A 24,487-nucleotide genomic window follows, 5' to 3' on the forward strand; every position below is an offset into this window, starting at 1 on the left:
GCTCACTATCTCTGTTTCTTCAAAGCTATCTACTTGTGGGAAATCGCTCTCTTCTTCTGTTTGAGGTTCGTCTTGAGTATTGGCTAAGCCTATAACTTATAGATCATTATAAGTTTCGGCCTCGGCCTGCATCTCTGTGAGGTTGGCACGAATCCTCTCTATGGCTTTCCACATTTCCGCGTTTTGCTCTCTCATTAATGCATCATGCTCCATCATTTGCTCCCCTATTTGCTTCATCATATCGCTAACTCGAGCAAGACTTTCCGCATCCTCCACTTCGTTACTACTGTCAACATCACAAATAACAGGAGAATCATAATATGGGCTCGGGGATGGGGAGTGAGAGTTAGGACAACCATTCCAATGACCGTCTTGACCACCACATATATTACAAATATTCCACTCAAAAGATTGGGAAGGTGCACACAACCCATTCCCGAAAATATTGACAGTGTTGCCACAAGTGGGGTCCCCCACAAATCAAACAAGGATCACCAAAATAGGAACAACCAATATTCGACCAATTTTTACTCCAAGATGCCATATCAAGCAAACTAACCAAAATATTAAATTAAAAATAAAATAAAATAATAATAAATAAATAAAAACTTGAATAGAAATTCTAAAATCCAAATTAGAAAAACAGTAATATTGCTAAGTCCCCGGCAGCGGCGCCAAAAACTTGTTGCTCCCAAACGCACACGCAAGTATACGTGGTCGTACAAGTAATATAGACTGTTAAGTCCAGATATCGATCCCACAGAGACTTAGATTCTACTGTTAAACTAATTCAAATTCGAATGAAACTATTCAAGAAAGTGAAAACCAAGATTGTTTGTTGTACTAAACTAAAACTGAAAAGTAAACAATTTGCGATGGGTGTTTTTATGACTGGGACTACGTCGACAAAGATTGTAAGAAATATTAGATGAGAGAAAGATCTAGGGTTATGGCTTTCGACAATCCAGTTGATCTTCAGACAATTCCACCTATTTTATTTCCTGGGTTACTAGTTAACGGGTTAATTATGCTTTATGATATTCTCTCGAACTACTCACAAGCTTGTAGATGTTACCATAACGCCTATATCTCTATGGTCATCAGAGGTAACAAGAACACGTTTATTTCTCCGTTTTCAACTAAGTAGGGCTAAATGGTATATCTCTATCCTCATTAGCGAAGCGATTAAATCGAACAAACTCTAATTATTCTTATTACGTACGTGAATTCCCTTTCTCAAGTTCAATTCACGCACCACAGATAGTGTCTAACTATTGGCCAGATAATCAAACAATTAAAACCAAGAATAAATAAGCAACCCACAATATGGAAAATCAATAGATAATAATCATCATCAAATCAACTTTCAAGTCTTTCGCCACAACCCTAGAACTAGGAGATTTAGCTACTCATGATTCGATCATAGACAAAAGAAGCCATGAATAAACTAGGGTTGAAAAAGATGAAAAATAAAATAACCTAGAGAGAGAAAAAGGAGAACGGTGGCTTACAAATCCTTCAATAATCCTAGAATACCGTTCTCAGCTATAAAAACGTCTATATATAGGCTAGGGTAAAAATAATAAATAAGGAATCCAAATCCTAGTCTAATCGGGAAAACATCCGCAGAGTCCCGCTTTCCTTCCGCATCGCGGAAGGATCGCGCAATGATCTGCAACTTCTCGCCTTCTTCACGCGATGCGGGTCGATCGGGCACCCTGATGACTGAGTTTAGTTGTTCCGCTTTCTTCACGCGATGCGGGTCGATGGCCTGAATTTCTGGAGCTTCTCGCGATCCTTCCGCGATGCGGAAGGAAAGCGAGGATTTGCAGTCGATTAACTCTCCTTTTCAGTTCGTCGTTTTCGTTCGTCGACTCTTCACCTCAGCCAATCGACATATGCTACGAATTCCAATCACTTCAAGCACATTTCCCATCATTTGTCGTCATCGTACCTATAAGAATAAAATATAACGACATAAGTTCAAATACGACGGTTACTTCATGAATTAAGCGATAAAAGTCATAAGAAGAAGTTGTAATACGACACAAAACATGATATTTGTGTCAAATATCACGAGGTTGAGATGGTTTGGGCATGTGATGCGGAGAGATGCAATTGCCCCAGTGCGGAGGTGCGAGAGGCTGGATAGCGACGGTTTTAGAAGAGGTAGAGGTAGGCCGAAAAAGTATTGGGGAGAGGTGATTAGACAGGACATGGCGCATTTCCTGCTTACCGAGGACATGACCTTAGATAGGATGGTATGGAGGACTCATATTAGGGTAGAAGGCTAGTAGGTAGTCACGTTTATCCTTTCTTACTAGTAGTTATATTGCTCTATAGTTTCTTGTCTCTTGATTTATGCGAGTATCTGTTGGTTTATAATGACTTATTTACTTTCATTGTTTTCATTTTCATAATTACTTTGATTTGTTTGCCCATATCTGACCTTTCATATGCCTTTTCTTGAGCCGAGGGTCTTCCGGAAATAGCCTCCCTACCTAAGGTAGGGGTAAGGTCTGCGTACACTCTACCCTCCCCAGACCCCACGTTGTGGGATTCACTGGGTATGTTGTTGTTGTTGTTGCATCTTTAGTGTGAAGATAATTTTATACTATTATAAACTATTCAAAAATATGTACATGCATTGTAATCTTAAAAACAATGAAAATTACTTGCTATAACATATGGAGGTGGCATGATAGTGTAAAAATTCTTTAAAGATTTGACTTGACTAAGAAAGTAGTCTTGTATTTACATTCAGTGTAAAACTTCGCAATAGTAGTGCATTTTCATGGGTTATAGTAGATTGCTAATGCTTTATTTTTCAGATTATACCCATATAATCAGATTTGATATGAAGATATAACTATGATTATAGATCAACTTAACTTAACGGTATATAAATAATCTATGTACTAACTTGAAGTACTCATAAGATAACTAAGTGTATGTATGGAAGACAAATGCAACTTGCATTGATCTAGAAGTGAGTGGCACTGTCTAAAGGAAAAATAGAATATTCCTCAATGCTAGTTGACCAGAATATCCTCTTTTATTTCACTAGCAGCCAAGGGAGGATAAAGAAAGAGAACTAAACTAGACAGGGTAACTTAACTAGGTAGGTAACTTAACTAGCTAGCTAGGTAGCTAGGCAACTGTGGAAGCTAACAGAAACAGATCAAATTTGGTTAGTCTATTCAGATTTTGTGGTCGTTGACTGCCATAACTAAGGCGTTTAATAAATGGCAAAGCAGAATAACGATATATAATTCACTCGAATCAGTGAGGGGTTGCGATTTCTTTAGAAGAGCGTGCAGCCCATCCCATCATCCAACTACCCAAGATAATATATCCATATATATTGCTTATACAATACTCAATTCCGTTTATACGACATTCTTTTTATTTTGAAACGTTAATTCCTAAATATTTCAAGTAAAAAGGTAGCTCGGTGCACTAAGCTTCCGGTATGTGCGGGGTTCGAAAAAGAACCGGATCACAAGGGTTTATTTTACGCAACTTTACCGCATTTCTGCAAGAGGCTATTTCCACAACTTGAACCAATGACCTCCACGTGTTATCTATTATTATATATTATTCATAAAAAATTGAAATTTAGTAAATTATTCATACTTTAATTTTAGGCCACTAATTTAATATTATATTTTGTTCCATCATCATCAATATATATTATACAAGTCAAATTAACATCTTAAATAAATAAAATCACCTAAAATGAAACAGAAGGAGTAATACCATTTGTAAGTGGTTTGCAAAGGAATTGATTGTGAGGATTCGCTTGCAAGATTATTTTTTCTTCGAGGCAAGATAGGTGATTGGGTCCCGGGTTCGAATCCCCGCTCAGTCAAAAATTTTAAAAAAAATTCAAGGCAGAATTTGAATTTCGCTATGCCCCCTCTGTCAAATTTTAGCTATGTTTAACTAAAAGTCTACTGGAGGGGGCAGACTTTACCTTGAGGCATATATATATATATATATATATATATATTTTTTACTTTTCAAGACAAACTTTTAGTTATGCCTTAACTAAAAGTGTGCCCCATAAGACATAACTAAAAGTATGCCTCATAAGGCGGAACTTTTTCCTTAAGGTATAACTAAAAGTTTGCCTGTAAGGCAAAGTCTATGCCTTAAGAAAAAGTTCCGCCTTGGGCATACTTTTAGTTATGCCTTAACTAAAAGTCTGTCCCATAAGCCATAACTAAACTATGCCTTAAGAAAAAGTTTTGCCTTATGGGGCAAATTTTTAGTTCTGCCGGATCCGGCATAACTTTAGTTTTTCCTTAAGGATTGTATGCCGGATCAGGCATACACTCCCCCCAGCCCTGCCTTGCGAAATTATTTTTATATTTTATGCCTGAGCGGGAGTTCGAACCCAGAACCTCAGGTATTCGCCCAGCTTTTCAAGTGAAGGGCAAAACTTAAAGACCACAAATATGAGGGGTAAAATTTAAAGACCACAAATATGAGGGGCAAAATTTAAAGTCCACTCCCCCAAAAGAAGGGCAATCCGCGCAAAAAAATGGTAGTTTGTTGGCTAATGCTCGTCCATTGTAGTGGTGTTTCAGAATTTGAATCTGAGATGATAAGTTACAACAAACAAGTTGGACCAAGGTCTAGAATGAATAAGGATCAGATTAGCTAGTTTTATTTTCAATTATTATTAGTAGTTACATGTGTGAACTCCTATGACTATGAGTAACTCTAATTCATGTATTTCTCTAATGAATTAATACAGTTAAGTTGGTGTCTAAAGTTTTCTTAAAGAGATCCAGTTTTTTTCTCAAACTAACTATTGGTTCCTGAAGAAGGCATTAACTGAATTGTATTTCTCTCAATCTACGCAAAATGGAGCGTGTGGCCTATATAGCAGTCGATGAAGTAGAATAAAAATCATGATAGAATAGGATTCAGGGTTCAAATACTAGTAGAGGCAAAGTACGCTTAAATAATTTCTTCCCATATGCCTAAGTATTGTCTAAGAATTAACGTCTCTAATTACACCATATCTTTTAATTGGGATTCATCTATTAGGAAATCCTCTTCCAAAATCCAGAACTGCAATTGGCACAAAGGCTTCCAGTGCCCAATTGGTTGAATTGAGATGGTGATGGCAGCTTTTTCCAAAATCTTACAGCAGCAATATAATTTCCTAGATCTCTGCTACAGGCTATGAGAATCCATTCACCATCTTCATCTGAATACTTAAGCATGAACCTTCCACTCTTTAATTTGAGCCTTTTTGTTACTTCTTCCAGCAAATCTGTCAATCTTGATGAGGATGTGCATGCAACTTTAGGGGTAATTTCACAAATGGTCACTCATCTTTTATTTTATGCACCAAAGTCACAAAACTACTTTTTGGCTTTTGCATCATAAAAATCACTCAACTTCGTCGAAGTATCACATAAAGTCAGACTGTTTTTTGTAACAAATAAATTATTCAACTTTGGCCTAAGTATCACATCAAGTCACTAAACAATTTTGTTGAAACCAAAAAAGTCATTCAATATAAAAAGTTTCTTTTGTCTGCTGCTTCCAATGACTTTCTGTGATACTTAGACAAAGTTGAGTGACCTTTGTGTTAAAGAAAAAAGTCTAGTAATAAGGGTAAATAGATTGATTTTTCCGTGAACAAAGGATAGTTAGTGATTTTATTGCAATAAAGTGAAAATTGAGCGACTATCAATGAAATCAAATGTCTTCTTTATATTAAGCCTTTACTGTAGTATGTGCTTTTCACTACAAAGTGGAACTACGTCTTGCTTAGGAGTGGGTTTGGAAGATGTCAAATGACTCTTACAAGGTTCCCCAGGGGAGTGATCCACCTTTACCATCATATAAGATGGTCATTTCGGTATATTGTACTGTCTGCATATTCGCTTCAGTGTAGATCGGCTAACTTCTAAACAAAGATATAAATCTCAGAACACAAGCTTGACAAAAGAAAAGGAAAATGCAGCTAGATGAAAATAAACGGCATGTTATGGAAGTCTTACCATCAAGTTTCTCTGCCGCATCTTCAAGTTTGAAGCCGAACTTTTGCTTCAGATCCTTGTAAGTGATCAAAAAATTAGTTCTCCCATCTGCTTTGTCAGAGGTCACAGTAGATAATTCGTTCAAACTATATTACGCCTTTTTCCATGTTAAGAAGATTACTGCCATTTGGCACAAGGTCAGTACTTCCAAAGAGATGCTGCTACATTGGCTAACATCCAGTCCCAGCATTCCCAGTCCAAGATGGAGTACTAGTTGCTAGTGGCCCATGAAGATAATCACTTTTCTGAGGCACAGAGAGTATGCTTCAACTGATAACTCGTCTCTGATTTCTTCTCCTGAACCAACCTTGAAGGTTGAAGAATGCTCCCTCATTATCACTAATATGGAGTCCAATAGCTTTTGCTCCACTTTATCATCCTTTCTGCAGTAGGACAAATAGAATTCGAGTATGTATTCACTGTTTCCAGCATTGGTACTTCGCAAATAATTAGCAAAACAATCGGTCAACCCTATAAATGTGCACGGGGTGTCACCGGAAACTCGCTTGTGCTGAATCTGGATACGTTGTCACAGAAGCTTGCCCAACGAGATGAAAATACCCTCCCCACAACACCTCTCCCACTTCGAAAATAATGAGAATCACATGCCATGCCAAAATTTAATAGAAAATCAGCTTGGTGATCATCTGAAGCATACCAAGGTCCATCAGTAATCAAAATGACTTCTTCACTATATCCTGCATTAAATTTGGCATCGCTGCTGGCTTTACTTGCAACAAAATTTAGGTATTTACAAGGTATCCATGTCTGAGCATAAGGTAAATCATAACTTTTATACACTACGTCCAATAGTCGCTTAATTTCATCAATCTCCTGCGGTTGAATACGGGATGCCTGCTATGGAGGATTATTAAGGTAATCTAGCATTCAGAGACATTTTCAAAAGTGATGGATGTCTCTGCTGAAAAGTCACCTGCACACAAGAATCATTAGAACAGTGCAAACCAACAACCTGCGACAGAGAATAGTAAACAAGTAAATAGAGGGTCATCTCATCTGAGACAATACAAAGTCTCTTCATATAGAGGAGCGTAAAAGAAGTAACATTTGAGGTAGTGGAAATGAAAGGGCAGAGGGATAATCTCTTTATAAGATAACAGTGTACCAAAATTATTACTGCACACAGATTTCAGGACTTCCTATCTCAAACTAAATCACAACTTCGCTGAAAACTATCATCTCGATTCGCATGTCACTACGGAATATACATATGTTGCACAGTTGCCTGTGTGTGCTTTGTGTGTGTCTGTGTACACACATGAGAAAGAGAGAGAGAGAGCAGAGACGTGGAATGAGAGATTAAACTGTGGTCACCAGATAGAGGATATGTAATAAGCGTATAAATTCCACTACGCTATCACATTTGCCTCCAATTAAACCAAATATCATAGATAAAAGTTTTATGTGCACAAATACTGATAACAATCTGAGACCATACATTGATTCATTCTAATTCTAAAGTGGCTGAAATACACCCTGATCTGGTTAAGACAGCAAACAAAAGGAAGTTGTGTAGGAAACTGAGCTGATTGTTGAATTCTAATCTTTAATTTGCTGCCATTAGGACTGAAGCAGATTTCCCTACTAAGAGAGTTATTTCCTTAATCCTTGTATCTTTGTTGAGGCAAAATTCCTGCAGTTGCACCTTGAAGAATCTTAATGATGCATGAATATTCATTTAGCAACATGGAAACTGGGGAATAAGCTATAATAAATCCTGAAATGATGCTATGTAGAGTGATATGGATAAGTTTGACCTTTAAGTACTACTGAACCTAATGTCTATTAAAGCAAAGGAACTCACCACTAGAAAATCTCTATTTGCCCACTGAATTTCCCACTGAAAAATGTTCAGTGGCTATTTCTTACTGAATGTCGGTGGGAAAAACCTAAACAATAGTGTTTTCACACAGAAAAATTAAGAAGTTTCCCAGCGTTTCAATGGGAACTTGTTTCCCACCATGCGTTTTCCCAGTGATCTGGTTCGGTGGGAATGAGGTGGAAAAATCATGTTTTATAGCACAATTTTCCCACCGAATGTCGGTGGGAAAAACCTATGTTTTTAGCAGTGACTTGAAACCTTAAATCACATTAGTAGCCTTGAAGTAAAAGTAGATTTCCTTGGTCATCAGATCCAAGCAATTCAGCTATAACATAGAGTAGATTTTTCCTTTCAAATCATTAATGTCAATGCAGTATGATGATATCCATCTTAAAAATCTAAAGAGATGATAAATGTTGCAAGAATGAGCGGTAAATATTGTGTTTCCTTGTAGAGTTAGCAGAATCATAGGAACAGATCTGTAGGATATTATTTTGATTTGTTTCCTTTGTTGGGATCTCATGTAAGCATATAAATATCTCCGTACTCATTGTATGTGATATCAGAAAGAGAAGGTTACTCTTTGTTTCATGGTATCATAGGCATTAGGCTTGATATCTTTGTTTTTGTTTTCTGAAAGAGGTTATGATCATTGACAGGTCACGTTAGAGTGATACCTGTGTTTTCTTTGTTAATCATTGTCTGACTGAAAATTCATTAGTTGAAAATGGCTGATACTAAAGGAACTGTGACTCAGATAGATTCAGCACTGTCCAGGTATCACAGAATATAAATTAAATGGGTCTAACTATTTAGACTGGAGTGAGAATATTAGGATTTGTTTGGGAAGTGTTGAAAAGGATGACCGCCTAATTCAAGATCCTCCAACTGATGAAACCAAAAAGGCTTGGATGAGAGAGGATGCTAAACTACACTTGTCAACTCTATTTATCATGACGTTGTTGGTTTGGTTACTCACTGTGAATTCGTTAAGAATTAATTGGATTACTTGGAGTGCTTTATTCTGGCAAAGGAGATGTTTCTTGAAATTATGAAGTATGTAAGGCTTTCAATCGGGCTGAGAAGCAAGCTAAGTCACTCGCTACTATTTCATGCAGTTCAAAGAAACTTATGAGGGACTGAATATGGTTCTGTCATTCAGTGTACAACAGGCGCGGAGGGAACAAATGGCAATAATGAGTCTTCTAGCTGGACTCCCCTCAGAATTTGAGACTGCGCGCCAAATCCCAGATTCCTTTAAGTTCTGAGTTCACCTCTCTCCAAGATGTTTTCAATCGACTGTTGTCCATAGAGAGTAATCCATCCAATCAGCGAAACAATTTACTTGTTACCAAACGAGGAGTGAGAAATAGTACTGGGAGGAAGAACAACAACAAAGGAGGGAACAATAATATTGTTTGTAACTACTGCAAGGAACCTGGACACATAAAGTGGCACTGTAGGAAGTTACAAAATCACAACCAAAGAACTCAGACTGCCAATCTTGCTGTGCCTAGTTTATCCTTGGCAAATACTATTACAATCTCAGCTGATGTGTATGCCAGACTCTCTCAGTATCAGGAACCCGTGAAAGAATCTGCTCTAGTCACTGCTCGTGCTGAGTCATTGCTTCCTCAAACAAATGGGTTATTGATTCTGGTGCCATCGATCACAACAACAACAGACGCAGTGTAATCCCACAATTGAGGTCTGGGGGAGGGTAGATGTATGCAAACCTTAACCCTACCTCGTGGAGGTAGAGAGGTGTTTCTGAAAGACCCTCGGGGCTCAAGTGCAGCAAATTAAAGTAGTTATGAAAACGGAAATACAGCAGTGAAGAAAACATGGCAACTAATAAGGAAAGCAGTACAAAGCATTCAGAAAAAAGAACAGTAACAACAGAGAAATGGTGCGATATCCGAAACGCAATAAATAACAGTAGGACAAAATGTACGTGTAAATGAAAAATAAAACTAGCTATTTGGCATGTTCCCTTTTCATTCATAGTATAGAATTAACATTATATATGTGACCAAATTAGAAGCATTGTTATTTTTCATTTGTTTTAGATTCAATTCAGGTTTATTACTTTGCAATTGCAGTGGAATAAATAAGAAGATAATTTTGTTGGGATTCATGGTAATCTCGTAATAGATTCACATAACATGAAAACATTAAATGATCGTGACAATACACGTGACAAATAGACTTGCACACTAGCTATAAATTACACAGGCGTTACCCTCAAAATTAATCAGGCTTATTCAGTCAAACATCTTATTTTCTTCTTTAATTATTTGCTTTTGCAATGGAAATGAGGAAGGGCAAGGGTAGGCAAGAGATTAAAATGAAGTTGATTGCCATCAATTTTTGTGGGTGCCAAAAATTGTACTATAAGGTGTCCCCGAAGCCCATGAATCCATGGAATCCCTAAAAATTGATTGCAGATTTAATCCTTCGTACCTACATGTTCAAACAACGCCTCAAAGTCTCTTCTAAATATAACAGAATTTAAGGAAGGACAAGTACCAGCAAGGTTATAATTCGAGAAACTAAAAGTTACTCATGCAGGTATCTTCATTTTGGCTCCAGAAAACCCAGAGAGAGATAGACGACTTTGGCAATTGCCAAGATAAAGAGAAAGGCACATACCTCAGGAACGCATAAAGCGAAAAAGACGTCGCCACTTCGTGTGCATCACTATCATCAATGACAAAATAGGATTCCAGGGCCTGCGAAACTTTTCTGTTGCTACACTTTCCAAGTAGATGCTATACAGGGGTTACTAATTATAGTCCAAAAGATGTCCAAAGACTATTCAGCTAGTGACACTTTTTCTGCATGTAAAGCCTTTCTTTATAAATGTTTGTTGAAGATATTTTTCCCTTTCGTCTGGTTCTTTCCAGAGGCAGGTATAACGACCATGTCGATCAGTCAAAACATACTATCTCGTGTTTCCACAAATATGATCCCGCGTGCTGCTAGATTCTTCCTTTACTGAACACACATAACGATCCACACAAAACAATCACTTCTTTTCTGAGACAAGAAGGAAAAGTGTAAGAAAATTTTATATCGATGAGAAACACGAATTGCAAATTGTGCTCTCAATTGGTTACTGAACTTCTTTCAACAAAAAATGAATCAGGGTACAATTTGGAAAACCATTAAATTGCTGATACTGTTGCTACTTGCTATACAAATAATAAGAGTTATAATTTTAGAGCTTTAAACATAGTATCTGTAACAATTATAATCACAGGTCATAAAATTCTGCCACTAGTTTTGTTGATCAGACTTGTTTTGTTTCCTTCACCCAAAAGTGCAAAATATTTGGGACTATAATGCACTCTCTCATGCCATTTTCCGGTCATCCTTTGTACCAACAGAGAAGCCAAAGTTCCATACTCTGACTAATCATACATTTGACAGTCTAAAAACAGCAAAGTTACAATTTAAAATGTCCAAAAACGGTACCCTACCAGACTGTAGAAACCAGTCCTTAAAATCAACTCTTCTCTGCCTAACCATAATTCCGAAAATCTTGCTTTGGGCATAAAACATACTATTGTACTTCTACCAAGGTGCTTCCTTATAACCAAATCATTAGGAAGGGAAAGAAAATTGGTCTATCAGTGGCATTTCAATGGGATATTGCTAAATAGTCACCGTAAGTATTTAACACTGCTGCCCCTAGGATCTCATACACGAAAAAAGACTTATAACAGAGTAAAGACAGCAATCTTTGTTTCCTAGACACCCCGAAATTGATACAAACTTTGACATAAACTCAACAAATTCAGAAAAATCAATGTTTTGGTATTACCTACAATGTTTTTGCTTAATGAATCATTTCTCAGCAGTTGATTCCTCTAAAGTGTCAAAAGTTGTATTTCTATGTCCTTTAGGGTGTAATTCATTTTCTTTTACAAGTATATTTAAATCCAACTCAATAATAAATTTTTGCTACTCACTACTATCCTATACCTCATTGAGCAATTTCTCATATTCTACTACTACAACCTCACACCACCCTTACACCTTGTTTGGATGGTTGTTATATATCTTTTCATAAATTTGAAGGATAAACCTACAAGAAAAGTAGGGTACGACCGTAAGAGGACAAGCTATTATGAAAAGGTAAGGTAAAATAATAAGGTAACAACACGATCAGGCCAAATCGATTTTATGTTGTTACCGCTTCAATAAAACAAGCATCGTATTTAAACGAACAACACAGTAAAATACAATAGGTAACAACCATCCAAACAAGTTGTAAACGACAAACTAAATATTAACCAACATCAAAAGATTGATTCAGAAAAGCAAAAAGGAATAATTCTCGAAGGTAAAACATTTTCCATCACATTTTTTGGGCACATCCATGAAGTCATAGATATCATTAAGAAATTAGCCATAACATATACTCCCTCCGTCCAAATTAACGTGGCACCTTCCAAATTTCAAGGTTCAAACTAATTTTATTGTTAGTTTACTAGTTTTCAAATATGTAAATTTTATTTCTAACAACTTAAAAGATTTCATACCCGAATTCACAGTCAAACAAAACATGTCAAAAAAAATAGCAAAGGGTTCAAGACCCATTTGATGATAGAATAAACATAAAAATTAGTGATAGGGAAGGCAGAAAATAGTAGTGACCCTAAAACATTTGGTTATACAGGGAAACGCTGTAGAGTATGAGAATAAAATGAATATTTCTCATTAGACGCAACAGCGGTTTCTCTGTATAACAGAATGCTAAGGGCCATTTTAAGGCTATACAGTATTAGGGTTCTGTGTGTGCCTCTAATATCTGCAGTCTGATAAGTCTTTTATAATGCAGAGGGGAGCTATGCAAGGATTGATTAAAGAGTTTGGGCCTTGGAGGCAAAAAGTGGAGTCCGGAACTAAAATGGCTCCAAAAAAAATATTTTGAACCAAAATGCCCAACAAAAAAAAAAATTACTAAAGTACCTATAGCGCAGTATTTTACTGCGCTATAGCACTAACGGAGACGGACCCGTTAAGTCCTATAACGCAGTAAAATAATGCGCTATACGGAATACGATGCACCGTATAACGCATGATTTTACTGCGTTATAGGACTTTGCCTCTCTCCTATAACGCAGTAAAATCATGCGTTATAGTCTTCCACTATAACCCGATCGGGTTCCACCACTGCCCCCTCCAGTGGCAAAAAAAATTCAAAAACGCCATTGGAGGGCAGGCTTCGGTGGTCCCCACCCATTAAAAACGTCGTTTTCTAGTAAATTTCATCCGTAAAGTTTAGATTCTCGGTATATTCAAGTCAAGGAGCAAGATTCTAAGTTTAAATTTTGAGAAAAAGCGGCGTACAACTCGATTAAAATATCTACAAAAAATCTTCGATTAAGGTTTTCTACTATGAACTTTTGTTATTATTTTGTTATATACATTATATTGCATGCATGTTTAACATTTAATCGTCATTAATTAAAAAAAAAAATCAAATTTCATTTTTTTTTTTTGGGTTTGATCGGTTGGGGGCAGTGGCTTAGGCCACTGTTCCTTTTTTTTTTTTTTTTTTTTTGGTTTAATTCATTATTTGTTAAATGTTTATGAATTGTTAATTGTTAAATGTTTATGCATTGTTAATTCGTTATATGTTTATGAGTTGTTAATTTGGTTAATTATTTATGAATTGTTAACATTGTTAATTTGTTATATGTTTATGAGTTGAATTTGGTTAATTATTTATGAATTGTTAATGAATTATTATTTTGCTAATTGAGTATTTGTTAAATATTCTTTATGAATTGAAAGAAGTTGATTGGTAATGAATTATTATATTGTTGACATTTTGTTTGGATGATTGTTATGTATTGTTTTGACATTTATCGTATTATGTTGTATTATGTAGGACCAAATCAGTGGTTACATAAAATAGAACCTCTTGTCGTTACATAACAATAAAATTAAAGTAGCAATCAAAGCAAACATTTTATTTATACTAACAACATAATATAATACAATAAGTAACAACCATCCAAACAAGTTGTAAACGATTATGAAATGTTAATCTATACAATTTTAAAAGCATGAATATATATGTTAAATAAAAAAAAATTATCTTAAAAAGAATAGTTAAAGTTCTTCTTTTCATAAATACATAAGCTAATGAAAAAAATGTAAAGTTTATAGGAAAATATGTGGTCGACGAATATGAACTCTTAGTTTAAGTTTATCGTAGTTGTGTTGGCTATTTGGTCAACTAAAAATATATCACATATTCAAAATATAGTTCCAAACAAATATTACTGTTAAATTTCGATTAGTTAATATAATTTATCTTTCATTTCAAGAATAATGACTAATTTAGTTTGTACAGACCGGACTCTTTCATGGATCCGAATGTTCCCCCTGGGGCCGATGATCACCCGGGGCCCGCTGATAGATCAGTATTGTCTTTGCAAGACAATCATAGGTCAGAGTTATTATGGGCCGGTACTATAGGGATATCTACTAGGCTCCGTCCCCGGAGGCTGCAGAGAGCGTGGACTCTTTTACGCGAGCACCCCCCACACCCTCGCGTGTTGGAGATATTGTTTCGGGGCGGCATCTACCGTTGCGTGTCCGTTGGTCGGGTACAGCATGATTGGGCGCTCATCACGGCCATGGTTGAGCGGTGGAGGCCAGAGACACATACCTTCCATCTTCGCACTAGTGAGGCCACGATTACACTTGAGGATGTAGAGGTACTCTTTGGATTGCGGGTTGATGGAGAGCCACTGTACACTCGGTACGAGCCTCCTCCTGGTCGGACGTGGGTGACAGAGTTGACTAGGCTCACTCATTTCGTGCCTGATGTCGCGGCCCAGATATCCGGATAGAGTCGGGTTCAGCTTAGTGCACTCTGTACTTATTTGGAGGGTCTGGATCCGGTTGGCGACGGCACCTCACAGGACGATGTTGATCGTCATGCCCGTTTGTACCTGCTTATTATATTCGAGGGCATCTTGTTCCCGAATTCATCGGGTGCCTTTGTCAGTTTACGTTACTTGGTTTTTTTGGAGCATCTGGACCGCTTGGGAGACTCCAGCTGGGGCGGTGCTGTTTTGGCGTATCTTTACAGATTCCTGTGTCGAGCGTCTATTGGTGTTGTCAGAGATGTGTGTGAATTTTTTGCTCTTCTCCAGGTAATATTTAAGTGTGAGTTCCTGTAATGTCAACAAACCTCTTGAAAGGGCGACTAAAAAATCGTATTTTCTAATATCGTTTACAGTTATGGGCGTGGGAGAGGAAGCTGCCTTTTCAGCCCGTACCTAGACATCACCTCGAGATTGACATGCCTTATGCGAGGAGGTGGACAACAGGTTTTGACCAGGATATCGATACGCACCACAATATTCTTCCATTCCGGGACCAACTTGATCACATGACGGATGATGCGGTAAAACTATTTAAATTTACATTAATAATTTAATTAAACGTCTTTTCTATATGGTGATCACTGATTTGTATTTATATGTTATGCAGCTATTTATATGGACGCCGTACGCTGCTATATTAGATGGTTTGCCCCCCTTCTGTAGGGCAGGTCAGGGGGTTTGGAGGTCGCGGTGTCCATTGATTCACCTGGACATCGTAGAGGATCACATGCCCGAGCGTGTCTTACGACAGTTTGGGCATACACAGAGTATACCCCCTGATGTCCGTCATGAGCTCCGACACTACCAGCGGGACGATCGGGCTGCCATTGATGATAATTTTTTGGCTTTCATGGATGTCCAGCTCCACCGTTGGGAGAACAGGTTGGGCACTTTAGCGGTGGTCGGCGTTACGCCTCCCATTGAGCATTACATGCGCTGGTATCATCAGATCACACGCCGATTTATTGGCAACCCAGCTTTGCGTCCCCCTAGGGATGTAGGATATTCAGCACTCGAGGGGCAGTACGAGGCATTGGTAAATTTATCGTATTTAGATTTATCTAATTTCATTAATTGTTACGTTTTAAAAATAAACTTTTTTTGTTTTTGTTAAACACAAATGTAGCTGGTGGCCGTACAGCGTTTACGCATCTTGGGGTTAGAGCATATGCCTTACCCTGGACTGGCGAGGCTTGCCACGGAGATGGTTAGGATTTCCGAGGATGGTATCCGCCAGGCAGGCGAGATTAGGCGCATGGCGGAGCCTGTTCCGGAGGCTGAGTATTAGGCAGCACCGGGGGCTCCCAGAGGAGGAGGCCGTGCTGGCAGAGGAGGTCGTGCTGCTGGAGGACGCCGTGCGCGTAGAGGACGCGGCGCTGATGCTGGAGGACCTGGTGGTGGAGGATTGGTAGATGAGGTGGATGAGGCCGATCCCATTCCAGAGGGCGTTCACGGTCTAGTCCATCCGCAGCCCTTCCAGGCCGGTGGCAGCTCACCTAGAGACTCACCTACGTTTACGCCGACGCTCTTACTTGCTGAGATACCCGGGTCTTCATCACAGCCGAGCCATAATGCATACATGGAGGAGCGTGATAACGTTGATTGGGCGGCGTTACACGCTTCATTAGCTAGTGAGCGGCCTGTGAGGAATTTAGAGGGAGCCCGGATTCTTGACTTTGATGAGTTTTTTATCCCGGTTAGTATTTAAAATACATATTTGTTCATTTAAATTATTTTATATATATATATATATATATATATATATATATATATATATATATATATATATATATTATTCATTATTTAGTAATATTTTATATTTTAGGATTCGGCGCCAGCGGGTCCATCAGAGCCACCCACTCAGCCTGCCGAGGTAGAGGTGTCTTCTCATGAGACTACCGAGACGCATGTAAGTTTTTTACTTAAAACTAATTTTATTCAATATAAGGTCAATATTTAATATACATATTTGATCATTTAAAACACTTATTATTTCATTTTTTCATATTTTAGGATTCGGCGCCAGCGGGTCCATCAGAGCCACCCACTCAGCCATTTTCTCATGGGTCTGCCGAGCCAGCAGTGTCTTCCCATATGACTACCGAGCCACAGGTAAGCTTTTTATTAAAATTTATTTTATTCAATATAAGGTCAATATTTAATATACATATTTGATCATTTAAAGTACTTATTATTTCATTTTTTTCATATTTTAGGATTCGGCGCCAGTGGGTCCACAGGAGCTGCCCATTCCGGAGCATTCTTATCAGCCTGCCGAGGCAGAGGTGTCTTCTCATGAAACTACCGAGGCGCATGTAAGTTTTTTACTTAAACTAATTTTATTCAATATAAGGTAAATGTTTATTTAATTTTTATAACCTTTACTTGGACTTCGAACAACATCTCGTCCAGGAGACTACCTCATATTCACCATCACACCCATCTCAGGAGGCTACAGACCCATCTCAGGAGCCTTCTCAGGCGCCCGTTGACACACAGGTTTGATTAAATAAATAACGTTAATGTATTCAACATAAATAAGAAATGGTACTAATATTTATATATTTTTCAGGTTCATCCTTCGGCGCCTGCGGTGGCGACTCCTGACGAGGAAGAGGTCCAGTTTCCAGACCCAGCTCAGCCTGAGGTTCTGAGCGTGCCAGCGGGACAAGATCCCAAGAAGAAGCACGTTTTAGTTAAGGGCGCAAGGGCTAGGGGAAGAGGAGATGATCATGACTTGGAGCGCCCGGTTATTAAGAGGATAAAGGGCGACGGAGACGATGGCGAGGGCGGTGGGGATGGTATGAGCCTTAGGCCTAAGGATAGTCTCCGGCATACTACATGTGGGACCCATCCTCGATAGTGTATATACATTAGTGTTGTACAATTTATCGTAAATATTATACATTTTTTGCATATTTATAAATATTATCATTAGTCTTTATTATTGATAATAAAAAAAAAAACGTGACACATTCGAAATAAAGTTAAACATTAATTTAAAAATAAGACGAAACCCTAAAAGATAAATAACTTAAAGCTAATGACTACAAGTCTTCAAACAAAAAAGGACTTCGAGCACTTTTCAACTATTAAAATGACAATTCAAAGTATCACGTATTCTTGATGTGTTGAGCCTATTTTATTAATTGTACAAACATAACTAGATTTCTATATAAAATATTGAAGTTTCGGAGTCTTAAAGCATGATTAATATACGGCTAAACTACGTAAAAAAGATAAAATTACGTAATAAGGGAAGAATGGAAAGGGGAACTTGTGATTCTGTGGAGTCCTATAACGCAGTAAAATCATGCGTTATACAGTGCATCGTATTCCGTATAGCGCATTATTTTACTGCGTTATAGGACTTAACGGGTCCGTCTCCGTTAGTGCTATAGCGCAGTAAAATACTGCGCTATAGGTACTTTAGTAACTTTTTTTTTTGTTGGGGCATTTTGGTTCAAAATATTTGTTTTGGAGCCATTTTGGTTCCGGACTCGCAAAAAGTGTCATGTTTTAGTTGCTTAACCACTTTCAGGGTTACAGCTTAAAATTAAGCCATTCTTTTTTAGTTTATTTTTTAATAGGGAAAAAGGTAGAAAAATACACCCACACTACATTGAGAAATTGTCAGTTACACTAGTTATAAATATGATCTTAAAATGAACAATAAAAAATCTGGCATATGATTGTGAACGCGGTGCCACGTGTATATGTCACACATCGTACTGATACGAGGTGGATGAAATGATATAGGTAAACTAGATTTAGCCCTATTCAGGTAGTTTGTTGCTATTTGATATCTGTTTATTTTAGTCATGTTGTTGCATTATTTATTTAAACTATATCTGGTCTACGTTATAATAGTTCAGGTGCTAGACCTAGTTTACATATGCCTGGTTTATTAGTTATAACTTTTTAAAATTAGTTTTTAGATTTTATTTTAAAAGGGGAAAAAACGTAACTATACAATTATATAAAAATACTAGTTGTAGTGTACGCACTTTGCACATGACCAAAGCGCGTACCTCATTTGATAACAAACCTATAGAAAAAAAATCGAACTTAGCTATGAACTTCATCGTTTATTCATTGCTAAACTGCTCAGAGCTAAGATTTTATTTTTTTAATTATTCGTTGTTAATATGTCGTTGAATAGGATTAGTGACAAATTTTACCAACGTCTGATTTGTGCGATTAAGAAGTATCATAAGGTAAAAATTTATCTATATCGGGTAATATGTATTAAATTAATGAATACAAGATATGTATCTTTCATAAACATATTTATCAATCATAGTTAAGTTATATATTTGCACTTTAATATTTAACCATTAGGTTAGCATATTTTGTTTTATGTAATACTCAGTGTGGTAAGTATTTAATAATATTGCAAAATCTATTCTTTTTCTCTTTGTAATATTTAAGATTTTATTGTAATCCTTTTTTACTCTTCCCCTTTTCTTGATTAATTTCTCATGTTTATGCAAGATATATTATCATACGGCTTCGAACTAAAATAATGCTTGACTATAAATTTTGCACAAACATATATTTAGCTAAATTGGATGAAGTTTAGTGAGTTTTCCGATTGAGAATAGCTCAATAAATAGTTTATATATAAAAAATTGTTGAATTTCAAAATTATATAAATATTTGAAAATTTAACATGAAAGGTAATATAGTTATGTTAAAGAGTTCAAACAAGAAAAGGTTTTGCATAAGGTAATATCTTAATCAACTTTAAAGTCTTAAATATTAGTTTTTCCAATTAACTCAAATAAGTACATTGTTGCAGCAGATGAGCCATCTGTTGTAACAGATAAGTAACTTGTTACAACATTTGAGTCACCTGTTGCAACATATTAGTAACTTGTTGCAAAAGCTTCAGCAACTGTTTGATTTGTTGCAACAACTGAACCATTTGTTGCAACAGATTACTTAGCTGTTGCAACAATTTACTCAGTTGTTTGATTTTTATTGACAAGGTCAGGAATTTGTTGCAACAGATTACTCAGCTGTTGTAACCATTTACTCAAAGAAACTCTTTGATTATTTCCAACAGTTGTTTAATCTGTTGCAATAGATGGGAAATCTGTTGCAACATCTGCAGCAACTGTTTGATTATTACCAACAAATTTACAACTTGTTTGAAAATACTGAACATAAGGAAGCTGTTGTAACATGTGAGGAATCTATTGCAACAACCTCAACAACTTTTTGATTTTTTCCAACATGTGAGGAATCTGTTGCAACAACTTCCTTAATTATTGCAATGACTTTATGACTTGTTTGAAACTACTGAACATAATTTGAACAACTGAAATACATACTGAACATATAATATATTGATACTGATCACACAATACATACACACACACACACACACACACACATATATATATATATATATAAAATTGCATAATGTTCATCATCCATCATAATCCACCAAGAATATAAAATATAAACTTATAAATAATTGTTTATCAGCCCCCCTTAGGGCTCCAAAAGTACAAATTAACAGTTGTGATATGTTCAACAACTAACTAGTTGTTGCAACAAGTCCTGTTACTTGTTGAAAAAACCCCAACATGTTACAGAGCTGTTGCAACATATTTATTACTTGTTGGAAATTTTTCAGCAATTTATTAACAACAGAGCATACATTTGTGATTTAAACAAGATCAACATATCACTTAGGTGAGTTGTTGCAACTGATCACTTAGTTGTTGGTGAAAGTTTCGGTTGTCTCTATTTCATCCAACAACTGTATGTCCAAAAACTAATGTAGTTGTTGCAAGAAAAAGTCTACTTATTGTGACAAGTCAGTGAGTTGTTGGAAGGAGTAGAAGCTGTCCAATAGCTTTCACAGTTGTTGCAACAAGTAGGCTAAATTATTTATATACATTTTAGCAGTTGTTGCAACAAATTAGTACGGACGTTGCAACAACTGCATAAATTGTTGCAAGTGTTGTAGAAACTACAACAGTTGTAATAAATTCAGAAGCTCTTATACAACATCTTTAGCACTTGTTGCAACAACTGTAACTGCTACTGTAAATTGTTGAAAAATCAGCAGCTATATCCAGATGAATAATTAAAATAAAAAAATATTTTTTTACTTACCAAATGAGCGGAAATAACCATGAAGTAATTCCCAGTGCTACACGAATGAAATTCAGTCCGAAAATTACGTAAATCGGGTGAGTTTTTTTTTTCTTGAGCAATTTTTTTCTAAATAAAAGAAGAAAGCAGCAGCAGCAACAACAAAAGAGGAGGAGGTGGCGGGGTGGGTGGGTGGAGTACGAAAAATAAAAAATAATTTTTTTTTAAAAAAACAAAATTAATTTTTTTTCGGGTGGGTGGGTGGAGTAAGAAATCAGAAAAAGAAATTCAAAACTTCTTTTAAATTTTTTTTGGCAGGGGGTGGGGAGGGGGGGGGGGGGGGGCGGAGGAGCGGGGCTGGTTTGGAAAAAACCAAAACTTAAACTTTTCAAAACTTTTTTTTAAAATCAAAATTAAATTTTTTTTTTTAGGGTGGAGGGTGGTGGGGGTGTTGGGTCATGGGGGTGGGAGGAGGGGGGGTAAGGGGTGGTGGGAGGAGGGGGCAAGGGGAGGGGAGAGGGGGGGAGGGGTGAGGGGTGGGAGTAGGAGGGGGGCTAGCGAAAAAAAAATTGGGGTGGGGGTAGGGGGCGTGGGGAGTGGAGTGAGGGGTGGGAGGAGGAGGGGGGCTGGTGAAAAAACAAACAAAAAATAAATATCAAAACTGTTTTTTTAAAAAAAAAACAAAAAATTGGGGGTGGGGGGCGGAGGAGGAGGGGGGTTGGTGAAAAAAAATTGAGGGGAGAGCCGGGGGTGCGGGTGGGGTAGGAGGAGGGGGGGGGGGGGCTTGTGAAAAAACAAAAAACAAATATCAAAACGTTTTTTAAAAAAAATTATTTTTGGGGAGGGGAGGGGTGGGAGGAGGAGGAGGGGGGCTGATGGGTTTTTTGGTATTAAGTTGAGTTTTTTTTTTTTTTTGTATTTTGCAAAAGTTTAATAAGTTTTAAAAATTACATTTCATATCTTCATTAACTTAATCAGATTTTTAATTGGGCTTTGACTTGGGCTGGTCAAATATGCCACCTATAGTAATTACAAGATTTGTTAGTCACCTATAGTTAAATTTTCAAAGACTTTGAAGCAAAAAGTTATGACATAAATAATCATGAATGACAAATTCTTGATCTTCCACTGTTATAACATGGAGGCCAAAAAATGCCGCATGAAATCAACACATGACCAGCGATAAGAATCCCCAGGGGATGAATCATCTATCATCATGGTCAATTTCTTCATTGAAAAAATGAGAGAAATATCCTTACTAACACGAAATTTAAGCGAAATACTAAATGCTTAGAGGAACCAGTGTATGAATCCAACACATAAACTCTTGGGAGATTAAAAAAAGGAATGAAGTCGTCTTATATTTCATGAAAACAGAGAAGACCGCTTGAATTAGCACACGGAATGCTATAAATTGCTGAATGTGAAGCTTTGTGAATATTAAGGAGTATGAAACATTGGTTAGATTGTTTGTAGACATTTAAGCCTATATGCCAATCCAAACTCAAAACTTAGTAGCCCTTTGAGCCTCAATGGCAGAATTCAGATTAACCTATTGCAACAATAATGAGGATCCAATGAGCTTTTAAGCTCTGTAATCTGAAAAATTATATAACCACAGATAAACTCAAGTAATTATGACTACATGATTCATTTAAAACACCAAAGCAATCTAAAACTACATGAAATTAATAGGTGAAAATGAAATTGAGAAAGGCAGTAGCTTACAAAAAGATGCTGTCTTCGTTTCTTGGAATGGGACCCAAGCCTCCCATGTCACAAAGGCACGATTTTTGTGATGTGAAGACAAAACATACATCTCCTAAAACTTTGCAAGACAAAAGAAGCTATAAATCGGCATAAAATTCGTTCAATATTTGAAGGGTATTTTGGTCAACTAACATTTATATTCATGTTTTTAATATAGTACTAGTCTCTACGAACGTGCTTTGCACGTTAATAACTGAACGTTGATATATAGTCGATTATATATTTTTTTGTTTTTCACCTGGTGACCGATACCCACATTGATGTCCGACTAAACCCGCGGGAAAATACCATATTGGAAGTATCCTAACTCAGTCGACTCCATACCCAGAACTCGAACCCGAGACCTGTAATTAAGAATGAAGGAATTTCACGTAACAATAATAATAGTAGTAGTACATCCAAATAACTTAACCCGGACAATTGTCTTCATCAAGTTTATTACCCTCACCTCTTTGAAAAAATCTATAATAAAGAAGAACGACAATTTATGAAAAGGAAGAACATTTTTTCTTGATTATACATGATCAAACACAAATTTTATCCAACGTGAGATTAAATCATATATGCAAAATCTTTAGTTTATTTTAAACTCCTAAATTTAGGTAAATATTAAATCTTTTAATTTAATATTTCAAAGAACTATTTACTTATTGAAGGCTATACGTTGCGATCAATATTACATACTATCTTGTGCTTTATGTCATCAAGTACTTTACAAAAACAATAAAGCTAAGTGAAAGGTGAAAGCTAACCTCGAATAACTACTTCAAGAGAATCCTCCCATTATTTCTCACAAACCCAAAAACCCAGCAAACATCATCCTCTTCGATCTCCATCATAAAGTTTATTTAGCTATTGCTCAACTATAAATCCCATCTATGCTTGGAACATGAAAGAATGCCTAAAAGAGAAAATAAGATAGACTAAATATTCAACAACAAAATTTACTTTATCTTAATCTTCTCCCAAGTCGTGACAATGGGATATGGAAGAAAAATCAAACCAGACGAAGAACTAAAAACACGAAACAACAATGTTGAGCACAAAAAATTAGCAAGTCCTCTTATTTAGACATCAAAATCCAGAGGTAGTATTTAATTAGGATTCTATTTCTATTCCTCATGCCAAAATAATCTAATGTTTGACAAAATAATAAATAAAGAAAATTGATCACTAAATTGTACACATTAGTTATGGCATGGCCGTGTGAGGTACATGTTTAGTGTATTTGTTTTAGGATTCTAATTTCAGAATTGTAGTCAAATAGCAATTTTTTGAATGGATTCAAAGTTCTAGATTTGTGGGAAAATCTTACATATTACTACTTTATCCAATGTGAAATAGTTTTACTAAAAAATGTTATAGCTTTTGAAGGGTATAAAAGTCGTTCAATATTTAAAGAATATTTTGGTCAACTACCATTTATATTCATGCTTTTAAAATAATATACTAGTCTCTATAAACATGCTTCGCACGTTGTTGCCTGACAATCCCAATCGCCGTTAAAAAATATTAGATAATATTATTTATAATTACATAAATTTATTTATGAAGTACAAAAATGTTATTATTAAAATTGTATCTATGTCTTTGAAAATGGTGTTCTTGGTATATGTTTTTTCTTCTTTTTTCCCACATGGAAACTAAGAAAATCCAATATTAGGAATTAAGTGACCCAACATTTATTTATTGTCATTTACATCTATCTGTATTACTTTAAAAGCGTGAATATAAATGTTGGTTGACCAAAATATCCTTCAAATATTAAACGACTTTTATACCCTTAATTAGCT

At 36.4% G+C, this 24,487-nt stretch overlaps 1 long non-coding RNA gene across 4 annotated transcripts; it reads right to left on the reverse strand.

Moving 5' to 3' along the window:
* Positions 1 to 1,361: 1,361 nt before the first annotated feature.
* LOC132626962 (uncharacterized) lies at positions 1,362 to 12,642 on the reverse strand. 4 transcript variants are annotated; one of them, XR_009577726.1, is made up of 3 exons: positions 10,558 to 12,642; positions 6,024 to 6,996; positions 1,362 to 1,954 (listed from the first exon to the last, which is right to left on the reverse strand). It is a non-coding gene; the product is annotated as an uncharacterized LOC132626962 (long non-coding RNA). The 4 variants fall into 4 exon arrangements; XR_009577724.1 differs by lacking the exon at positions 1,362 to 1,954 and having other exon boundaries at positions 4,905 to 6,996; positions 10,558 to 10,944; positions 12,453 to 12,642; XR_009577727.1 differs by lacking the exon at positions 1,362 to 1,954 and adding an exon at positions 4,905 to 5,295.
* Positions 12,643 to 24,487: the final 11,845 nt, after the last annotated feature.

The sequence above is a fragment of the Lycium barbarum genome, chromosome 2 (assembly GCF_019175385.1).
Source record: "Lycium barbarum isolate Lr01 chromosome 2, ASM1917538v2, whole genome shotgun sequence".
In the NCBI taxonomy this organism is placed as follows: domain Eukaryota; kingdom Viridiplantae; phylum Streptophyta; class Magnoliopsida; order Solanales; family Solanaceae; genus Lycium; species Lycium barbarum.